The sequence below is a fragment of the Elephantulus edwardii genome, unplaced genomic scaffold, assembly GCF_000299155.1.
Source record: "Elephantulus edwardii isolate Elephantulus edwardi_28Jun2011 unplaced genomic scaffold, EleEdw1.0 scaffold00022, whole genome shotgun sequence".
Taxonomy (NCBI): domain Eukaryota; kingdom Metazoa; phylum Chordata; class Mammalia; order Macroscelidea; family Macroscelididae; genus Elephantulus; species Elephantulus edwardii.
The window spans coordinates 17,035,236-17,045,900 of NW_006399772.1; positions in this window are offsets into that span (position 1 = coordinate 17,035,236).

Genomic DNA, 10,665 nt, shown 5'->3' on the forward strand with positions numbered 1-10,665 from the left:
CAATACCATCATTATAGTTTTCCATTGGGTTACCAAGGATGCAAAACTTGATGGGAGGAGACTGCCATTTTTCTCCTGATGAATGGCTGGTGGATTTGAATGAATGCCTTTCTGGTTGACTGTATGACACACAACCAACAGTGACACCAGGGTTGCACCTGATATTTCATAGGAGCTCTTTACTGTTTTTGAATGATTAAATGAATGAAAGAATGAAAACTACAGATCTTCTCCCTTTAGACTAGGAACATACCCACACAGCGAAGCCATCATGTAATAGTGAAGACAGATGCATCCATAAATGTCAAAAACATCAAAAGGATGACTGATGGTCACCAGAAAGTAGGAGAGAGGTACTCAGAAATGCTCTCTGTAGAGAAGACCTTAATGCAAACTTATAGGCTCCATAAGCAAATGAATTTCTAGTCTTTAAATTCATAAGCAAATTAATTTCTTATCTTCAAATCTTTCATTTGGTATTCTTGGTATTTCTGTTCATGAAATTAACAAAAAGTTTTCTTTTGATCTTTTCGGTGCTTTTATTTAGGGAGCACAGAGTAACTAAGACACTGGCATGCAAGAGGTCCTGTCTTCTTTTGTCTTTGCCATATTCTTACAATTTGGGCATTATTAATCTTTAGAAATATTGCCAGTGCAATAGGTGAAAAACAGTATCTTAATGTTTAAAGTTACTTTAATTTACCTCATTAATAGGCTGAGAATATTTTCTCCTGTGAATCATGGGTTTATATGTTTATACGTATATTTAGTACTGAGGCAATGGGGATTGGAGTGTTGGAATTAGTGAGAGTGGCTCAGGAACATAGTGTCACTATGGGTCACATGGACCTCAAGGGCACATAACAACAACAACAACAACAACAACAACATATAATTATAGTATGTCAGAACAATATTTATTCTTATAGCTATACAAAAGCATTAAATACATTTATATTTAAGTATGCAAGTGTTTTGCCTGATCTGTCAGATTTTTCTAACCTCCCAAGTCCATTCTTTTACAAGCATGTTACCTACTGATAAAATAACCAAATATTAAGCAGCAGATTATATAAAAAGGAGAAATAAGCTATACAGAAACTCATATGTCACTGGACAACTAATTTTGAGTAAGCAAACTATACATTTAACATTGAACTAGATGATCAGTTGTATAATATCATAAAATATGAGCTAATCCAATGCTTCATATGTTTCTTTACTTAATTTGTATTAGAACCCTGGAAGTCAGTGCTATCGTCCTTTTTTATACACTGTGCTGCCAGCACAAAGGCAGGTGGTTCAAATCCACCAGACTCCCCATGAGAGAAAGATGGGCAATCTCCTTTTGTGCAGTTTGCAGCTTCTGAAAACCCACTGAAACATCAACTGTAAGTTAATTTGTACTTGATCACAATGAGGTTATTGAGTGCCTAGAAGAGGGCTTCTCAATAATGATTGGCTAATAAGAGAAGTAAAAGGAAATGAGACAAATGAAATTTTTAAAGAACTTGCTGATTGTTGTTGGTGTTAATGTGCTGTCGAGTGGCTTGTGACCCATAAAGACCCTGTGTACAACAGCCCTAAACTCTGCTCTGTCCTGTGCCAATCTCACTGTCTCCCATACACCAACCCCAATTACCCCAGTCACTGAATCAATCCACCTCATAGAGGGCCTTCCCTTCCTGTGCTGTCCCTCCACCCTACCAAGCGTGATGATGTCCCTTTCCAAGGACCAGTCCTTCCTTACAACATGTCCAAAGTATGTTAGACGGAGCCTCAGAATCCTTGCTTCAAAGGAGCAGCCCAGTTTAACCCTCTCTGGGACGAACCTGTTTGTTTTCTTAGGAGACCATGGTATATTCAATATTCTTCTCCAGCATCACAGCTCAAAGGCATCAATTCTCCTTCTATCTGCCCTATGATTCTTTAAAATTGGTAGGTAATATTATTCTCATGTAGTTGCTATGATGTTATAAACATACTTTAGGTATTAGGTGGATTCATTTTTCTATTCCCCATCTGCCATTTCAATGGAGATTCATTTTTTAAAAAAATGATTTGTGATTTAAATGTGTAAATCATCTAAATATATCACTTTTCTACCAGCAACTCCCTATTAATCCTTGGAATTGTCATTTGGAATTGTAATGCTCTAAACACAAAAACATTCAATCTAGAATTCAAGGCCACTGCTACTAAGTGGTCAGACCTCTTTTATTGACCTATTTTGCACTTCCTTAGGGAGTCTTGGTAGAAACAAATGATGATTCAAGTACCTGAGAAATATCACTAACACATTACCAAATCAGGAAAAGACTTCACTTTCCTTAGAAAGGAGGCTATTTTATCATCCAGGGCCCAGTTTTAGTCTGCCTCACTTCATGACTCATGGCACACCCTCAAAAACTTCTGGTGACTCTTCTTGAGCCTCTAAATTACAGGCTGGCAGTTCTTGATTTTCTTTTATAAAGACAGCAACAAAACCCTGTAGTACATAAGCTTGAATGATGAAAATTTGGAAAACTTGCACTAGGTGTGTGTACCATTGTGTAAGAAATGACCCGACTCATACTTGATCCTCCGGTGGGTTTTCAGAAGCTGTAAACGGCGTGGGAGGAGAATGACCGTCTTACTCCTGCAGAGCAGCTAGTGGATCTGAACTCTGTGCCTTTGGGATTGCCTCAGAGCTTCTTATGTCTAGGCTAGCAGAGCTCCCTGGTCCACTAGTAACCACACCAAAAGTATAGCCATTTCAGTAGGACTGTAGAATTATTCTTTTGGCATTTAACTTAGTTTACAAATTCATGGATTTGTATTAGCATACCATTTAGGTTTTCTGTCTACTTGAGCATGTTTACTGGACACCGGCTAAATGTCGAATGTGGCCTAGGTTTTGGAGATTAAAATAATGAAGAGGGGATAGTACTTTCTAGAGTCTCACCATGCAAAGTAGCAATTACTTTATTGTTGTTGTTGAGTACGGTCAAGTTGCAACCAACCCATAGCTGACCCTCCAGGGGGTTTTGAGAGGCAGTAAGTGGCTGGGGAGGAGACCGATCATCCTTCTTCCACAGAGCAGCTGACAGATTCGAACCAGGTGCATTCGGGATGGCAACGCAGGTTCTTACCACCAGGGCACCAGAGGTCCCTTTTGTTTTCATTAGTGGCAAATCATATTTTCCTATCAATTTCATGAATAGAGGTAGATGTGGACCATGACATAACCAGTCATTGTTCGTCAACAGAACCATGTCGTTGCACTGCTATTTCCTCAGTACAGTGTTGTATGGGAAGAACTGATATATAAAAATGAGAATGAGTCACTGTGGTGGGAAGGTGATTGGGACCATACACGAGTGTAGGTATTGGGAGGAAATCCAACGTAGGAGGTAAAAATTATAGTCAGAATGAGTATTGGTCAGCAAGTAGGCAAACACTCCTTTCTTAAGACTCTAACACAAGAAACAACAATGTGCAGTGAGATAGTTCAGGATTAGAAATCTCAGCTGGGATATTATGCACCAAGGGTGAACAGCTACCCTACTGGGCTGTCTTTATAACCCATAGTATTTTCAGAAGTAGGTGTTATTTATGCAGATGACACAACTCTGCTTGCTGAGACTGAGGAGGACCTGAAGCACTTGCTGTAGAAAAAAGGTTCAGGACTGCAGCCTTCAATATGGAAACAAAAATTCTCACCACTGGGCCCATTGGCAGCATCATTATGGATAGAGAAGAGATTGAAATTGTTTGTAGATTCCATTTGCTTGGCTCTACAATCAACATTTTGGTAGTGGTAACCAGGAAATTAAAAGATAAATTGCATTGGGAAAGTCTACTGTCAGAGACCTCTCCAAAGTACTGAAGATCAATGATGTCAGTCTGGAGACTAAGGCATGCCTGATACAGGCCATAATCTTTGCAACTAATTGCTATGCATCAGAAAGCTGGACAATGACTAGGGATGATAGAAGGAGAATTGATGCCTTTGAGTTGTGGTATTGCAGAAGAGTATTGAATATAAAATGGACTGCTAGGAAAACAAACAAGTTCATCCTAGAGAGGGTTAAACCAGGCTGATTCTTGGAGGCAAGGATTTTGAAGTTTCATCTGATATACTCTGGGCATGTTGCAAGGAGGGACCAGTCCTTGGAAAGGTACATCATGCTTGGGAGGGTGGAGGGACAGCGCAGGAGGGGAAGGCCCTCTATGAGGTGGATTGATTCAGTGACTGGGGTAATCGGGATAGGTTTGTCAGAGACAATAAGATTGGTACAGGATAGAACAAGGATTAGGGCTGTTTTACATAGGGTCTTGATGAATTTCAAGCAAGTGGACGGCACATAACAATAACAATAGATGTTAGTTTGATGAAGTTTGTTCAGCATTGTTTTTGTTGTTGTGTATCATTGAGACACAAATGACCCATAGCCGACCCTTCAGCAGGTTTTCAGAGGCAGTTAGTCTTACGGGAGGAGATTGTCTATCTTTATTCTATGGAGCAGTCGGTGGATTTGAACCTTGTGCCATTGGAATTGCAGCACAGTTTCTTACCACTAGGCCACTAGAGAAATGTGAGGTGCAATGGCCATAAATTGAATCCAAGTCTCATTCATGGAAGGAGAAAATTCTACCACTGAACCACCAATGCTCTTACCCATTGCATATGGTTCATTTTTAAGGAATAATGAGAACAGTGATGGTTTCTCCCTGCAACCACGTTTTTAAATTTCTCCTCAGATAAGTGCATTTTGGGGTCCTTGCCACCAAAAGAAGGAGCCTTGGAGATGTAGTGTTGAGCTACTAACGGAAAAGGTGGTGACTTGAATTCTCCAGCTGCTCCTGTTAAAATTTACAGTTGTGGAAACTTTAGATAGAGGATCCCCATGAATCTGAATGGACAGGAAGGTAGTGTGTTTTTATGTCCAAATATGCTTAGTGTCACAGTGGGTTAAGCATTGCACTACTAACCAAAAGGTTAGAGTTCAAACCTGGTTGTCCACTACATCAAAGAAAGAGGTTTTATAGCTTTAGAAACTCTGTGAGGTAGTTAGTTCCACTCTTTCCCATGCTGTTGTTGTTGTGGGCCATTGAATTGGAACTGACTTACAGCTGACTGTTTTTTAGAGAGAGTACTTGCACAGGTTGGAAGCAGGAGTGGCATCCATTGCCTCTGGAAACTCTATGAACTTTTGAGAAACAACAATAGTCCTATAAAAGCTTCAAGTCTTTTGTTCATAGAGTTGCTATGAGTCGTGCTCGACTTGACAGCAATAAATCACCAACAATAACATTTGCACAGGAGGAGATTGCCTGTCCTTGTCCCACTGAACAGCTGGTGGATTTGAACAGCCTGCCTTTGGGATTGCAGTGAAGCTCCTTACCTGGGCCACAAGAGCTCACTTCTCTTTCCTATAGGGCCATTATAAGTCAGAATTGACTTGGTAGCAGTGTGTTTGAGTTTTAGGTTTGGGGCACTTAGCACTTACTCTTGCACATGCTAAGTGCCCAGTAGGAAGCAACTGACTTAATGAACTGTATAAAGACAGACAAAGGTTATCTGTATCCCTTTGGCACTTACATGATTTTTACTAAAGAATCATATTGTAACTTCACTTCATATTTTAGGTCAGTAGTGACTTAGAGGTAAGGAATTGTACTGACAGCACAAAGGTAGACAGTTTGAATTGACCACCTTCTCTGTGAGAGAATGCTGGGCAATCTCCTCCCGTGCAATTTACCACCTCTGAAGACCCACTGGAGGGTCATCTATGTATGGGTCAGTTCCTACTCAATGGAACACAAAAACAACATTATTCTAGCAAAGTACACTTGTGGAATGCCAACTGAATACAAGGTAATGTTGTTGTGTGTCTTATGTGTTCCATTTCTTGCTCCCAAAGAAACCCATGAAAGCAGTATCCTCAGTTTTGCATGGAGAATGTGAGGTGTATGTTGTTGTAAGTGCCGTCAAGTTGTGTATGACTGGTTGTGACCCTATGAACAACAGAGCTGAGCCTTGTCCTATTCTGTGCTATCCTCACGATTTCTGATACACTCAAGCCCATTGCTGCTGTCACTGTGCCAACCTATGTGGATGAGGGTCTTTCTCTCTTTAGCTGACCCTTCATCTTTCCAAGCCTAATGTCCTCCTCCAAGGCATAGCCTCTCCTAACAACATTCCCAAAACATGTGAGGCAAATCTTTATTATCCCTGCCTTCAAGGAGCCCTCTGGCTGCACCTTCTCCGAGATATATTTGTTTGGGTTTTTGGTAGTCCAGGGGATATTCAGCACTCTTCTCCAACTCCACAGTCAAAGACATCAGTTCCTCTTCTGTCATCATTCTGTATTGTCCAGCTCTCAGCAGCAGAGCAAATGATTGAGAAGACCATAGCCTGAATCGGGCACACACTAGTTCTCAAATGTAGCCCTTCAATAACTTGGAGAGATCTCTGCCTGACTGCAGACTTTCTGAGTGCAATAGAGCTCCTGATATTCTGACTGTTGGTACCAGTGGTTTTGATTGTGTAAGGAGTGTGAGTGTAGAGGTTAATTAATGAACTGTGTATTAAATGGAAAAGGAAAGATTAAGACATTGTCTTTTTATTTTAAAGTCAATTCTCTTTTATTTTAGGAAAATCCAAAATATAATTCTCTAGTCAGTACAGAAAGGTCCCAAAAGAACTATGTTAGGCTGGGAAATGAAATTTGTGATGAGGTGCTTATCAAATTGGTTCTGACTTCTCTGTTTTACACCATGTAAAACCAGGATCAAATACTCTCTGAGCCTGTGTGAGCCTCACAATTATCAATTTGTTTGAGCCCGTTTTCGTGGTCACTGTGTCAGGCCATCTCATTGAGGGTTCTTCCAAAATTTAGTTTGGGAAGGTATAATTTACTGGTGTAGATGATATTGAGGGTACCATGGACTGCTAGGAAAACAAACAGATTCATCCTGGAAAGGGTTAAACCGGGCAGCTCCTTGGAGGCAAGGATTCTGAGGCTCTGTCTAACATATTTTGGACATGTTGTAAGGAGAGACCAGTCCTTAGAGAGGGACGTCATGCTTGGGAGGGTTGAGGGACAGCGCAGGAGGGGAAGACCCTCTATGAGGTGGATTGATTCAGTGACTGGGGTAATCGGGATGGGTGTGTTGGAGACAGTGCGATTGGCAGAGAACAGAGCAGAGTATAGAGCTGTTGTGCATAGGGTCGCTATGAGTCGCAAGCGACTTGATGGCACATAACAACAACATCAACAAGATGATATTAAAGAGCAAGTCTGATGACAGTTAGCCTCATTGAAATATTAATTTGTTTAAATGAGCATTTAAAATACAATCTATGTGTAATAGTAATACTTTAAAAAACATTAAATGTTATATACCTTAGTGTCAGTCTATGTTTGAGCTTCAAAGAGAATCTCCCTCCAATACCCTTGTTATATAAATATTGTTAACATTTAAAAAGTGTGTATGTTTTATAAGTCAAGATACATGGGTGAGTTATAAAGACAAAAATATACACTCTGTTTTCTAGCATCATGTTTAATACTTAGTCACCTAGTTAGTAAAGTGTGAGATGAGAAAGAGAATTCATATTTCTGTAAAGAAGTAACCCAGTCTGTATTTTATCACAGGAAAAAGATTAAAAATGCTGACATCCAAAAGCAAATGTATAATTCAGAAAATAACTCTGACAAAAGGCAACATTGTCAATTTAGACAGAGGCATAATACCATTAAATTTTCTGTCTCTATAGTTTAAAATCACCTTTAGCACACTACTCTACTATTTTTTAAAATGATACTGGAATTGGAAGTAGAAGGAATAGAATACAGTAACTCAAAGAATTGACAATCCTATAAAAACAAAAAGGAAATATTATAAATTAATTCTGTCACTCTTAAAAAGATATAGCATGCTGTTGCTCTTGGGGCTATGTACCATCGAGTCAGAACCAACCCACAGCTGAGCCTCCTGTGAGTTTTCAGAGGCAGTTAATCCCAAGAGAGAAGACTGCCCACCCTTGCTGCACCTTGTGCTTACACACTTATGTGTAACTATGTATGAATGTTATATACTTAAACATGCGTAAATACACACATATGCTTTATATATGTAAGTATATATACACATATTTATACATATACACATATATATATATATATATAAATAAAATATAGGACGTTTTAAACAACTACAGGAAACTCAGGTAGCTTAGTGGTAAGTGGTTGCACTGCCAACACAAAAGTAAGTGGTTTGAATCCACTATGTGCTCCCCAGGAAAAGATAAGCAATCTCCTTTTGTGCAATTTAGTGCCTCTGAAAATCTGGTGTAGGATAAGCAATGAGTCGGTTCTGACTAGATGGCACACAATAACAATAGGAAACTATGTTTTTCAGAAAAGTATAATTGTGTTTCATATGATCTTTGCAAATACAGGGCTTATTACCTATTTGGAAGATAAAATGTGGTGATACTCAGTTTATATACATTATGGAAGTAGGTGGGCAAGTATCAATATATACTTTGTTCATATTAGGTGAGAAACTGTAGCAAATATTTAATCAACTACATATATCAAATAATTCACAATTCACAGTGAAAACTGCAGAAAATTGTTAACATAGATAGAAATGTAAGAAAGTGCTTAATCCAAGCCATAGTATAGTCTATATCCTATGTATCTGAAAGACATAAAATAAAGCTATTAAAATAATAATAATAATAATAATAATAATAATAATAATAATAATAGAACAGAAAGCCTTAACTGATGCAGAATGAAGGTGAAGTTGGAAGTAATTACTGGCTCTTTCTGTCATGGATAGAGTCTCTATGAGTCAGAAACAACGTGGAGGTACCTAGTAACAATTTCCTGCTAACAATTTAAAGATATTAAAAATTGTATGCAGTATTTTCACGGTGCCTCTAGGCCCAAATAAACACTTAAGAGTTCCATTTATAATAGGGAGTTCTGGTAGCCTAACGGTCAGAAGCTGCACTGTAACCACAAAGGCATGCAGTTTGAATCCACCAGCTGCTCTGCAGAAGAATGATGGATGATCTCCTCCTGTGTGATTTACTGCCTCTGAGAACCCACTGCAGTGTCAGTTATGAGTCAGTTCTGACTAGATAGTACACAATGTCCTGCTAACAATTTAATAATAGTTGAAAGTCTAAGCAAAATTTCCTGGTCCCCCTAGGCCCAAATACTTAAGAGTTCTATTTGTTAATAGGTTCAAACAACACTTTATAAAGATATATTAAGAGCTAAGAAACCATTTGAAAATATTATCAGACTTATAAATTGGAAAAAATAATTTTAAAAATGGTATAATTACTTTACTAGTAAGGTCTATGCATCTTTTCAAACCTGAGTTTTGTATTAGACCTTTCTATCTTTATTTCACTAATTTTCTCCAACTCAAAGGTACTAGGTTTGAATCCATCAGTTGTTACATGGGAGAAAGATGAGCAATCTCCTATGCAATTTACTGCATCTGAAGCCTGCTGGAGCCGGCTTTGAGTTTATTTCAACTTGAAGGTGCAGAAAAACAACAAATGCTGATTTACTTGTAGGACTTACTTTTTAAACTGATAAATACTCAGTTTCTCCAAGATATGCTGTCATTGAAAAGAATGTAGTACAATCTAGTTTTATAATTGTGAATTACTCTATAAGCCTAGTGTGTGTGTCAGGGTGAACTGCCATTCAAAAGGTAAGTGGTTCAAATCTACCAGCTGTTCTGTTAGAAAAGCTGAGCAGTCGATTCCTGCAATGGTTTACAGCTTTAGAACCATGATAGTGGCTTGTTATGAGCTGCAATGAACTTGATGGAAGTGACGAATAGTCTGTGCAGCATCTGACATGTGTTGATTGCCATTGTATATTAATATGTATGTTGATATATTAATATATACTCAGTATTTAATAATATGAACATTTTCATATCCTGCACCACACTATAAATTTATTTTGTCATCCTGTAGTATATCCTTGCACAGTTTGGAAAACCTCAGTCTAAGTGTAATTGTATTCTCTTTATTGATGATTGGTTGAGGAGTATGTTGTTGTTAGAGGCCTTTGAGTCAAGTTCGACCCATAGCAGCTCTATGAACAACAGATCTGAACCCTGTCATATCCTATGCCATCCTCACACTTCCTGACAAATTAGATCCCATTGTGACAGTCACTGTGGCAATCCACCTGGCCAAGAGTGGACCTTCCACTCTTCAAGTGTCATGTCCCTCTCCAAGGAATAGCCCTTCCTAGCAATGTACCTGAAATATGTGAGGAGAAGCCTCCTCTGGCTGCACCCTCTCCAAGACATGTTTGTTTAGTCTTTTGACAGTCCATGGGATGTTCAGTGTTCTTCTCCAACATCACAGCTCAAAGGTATCAATTCTTCTAGCATCCCTATTCATTATTCAGCTCTTAGATGCATAGCAAGTGATTGGAAAGACCATGGCCTGAATAAAACAAACCTTAGTCCTTCAACTGACATCATTGCTCCTCAATAATTTAGACAGGTTCCTAACTGCAGACTTTCGTAGTGCAAAGTGTCTCCTGATTTCCTGACTCCTGGTGTTAATTGTGGATCCAAGCACGATGAAATTGTTGACAGTTTCAATCTCTTCTTCATTCATCATGATGC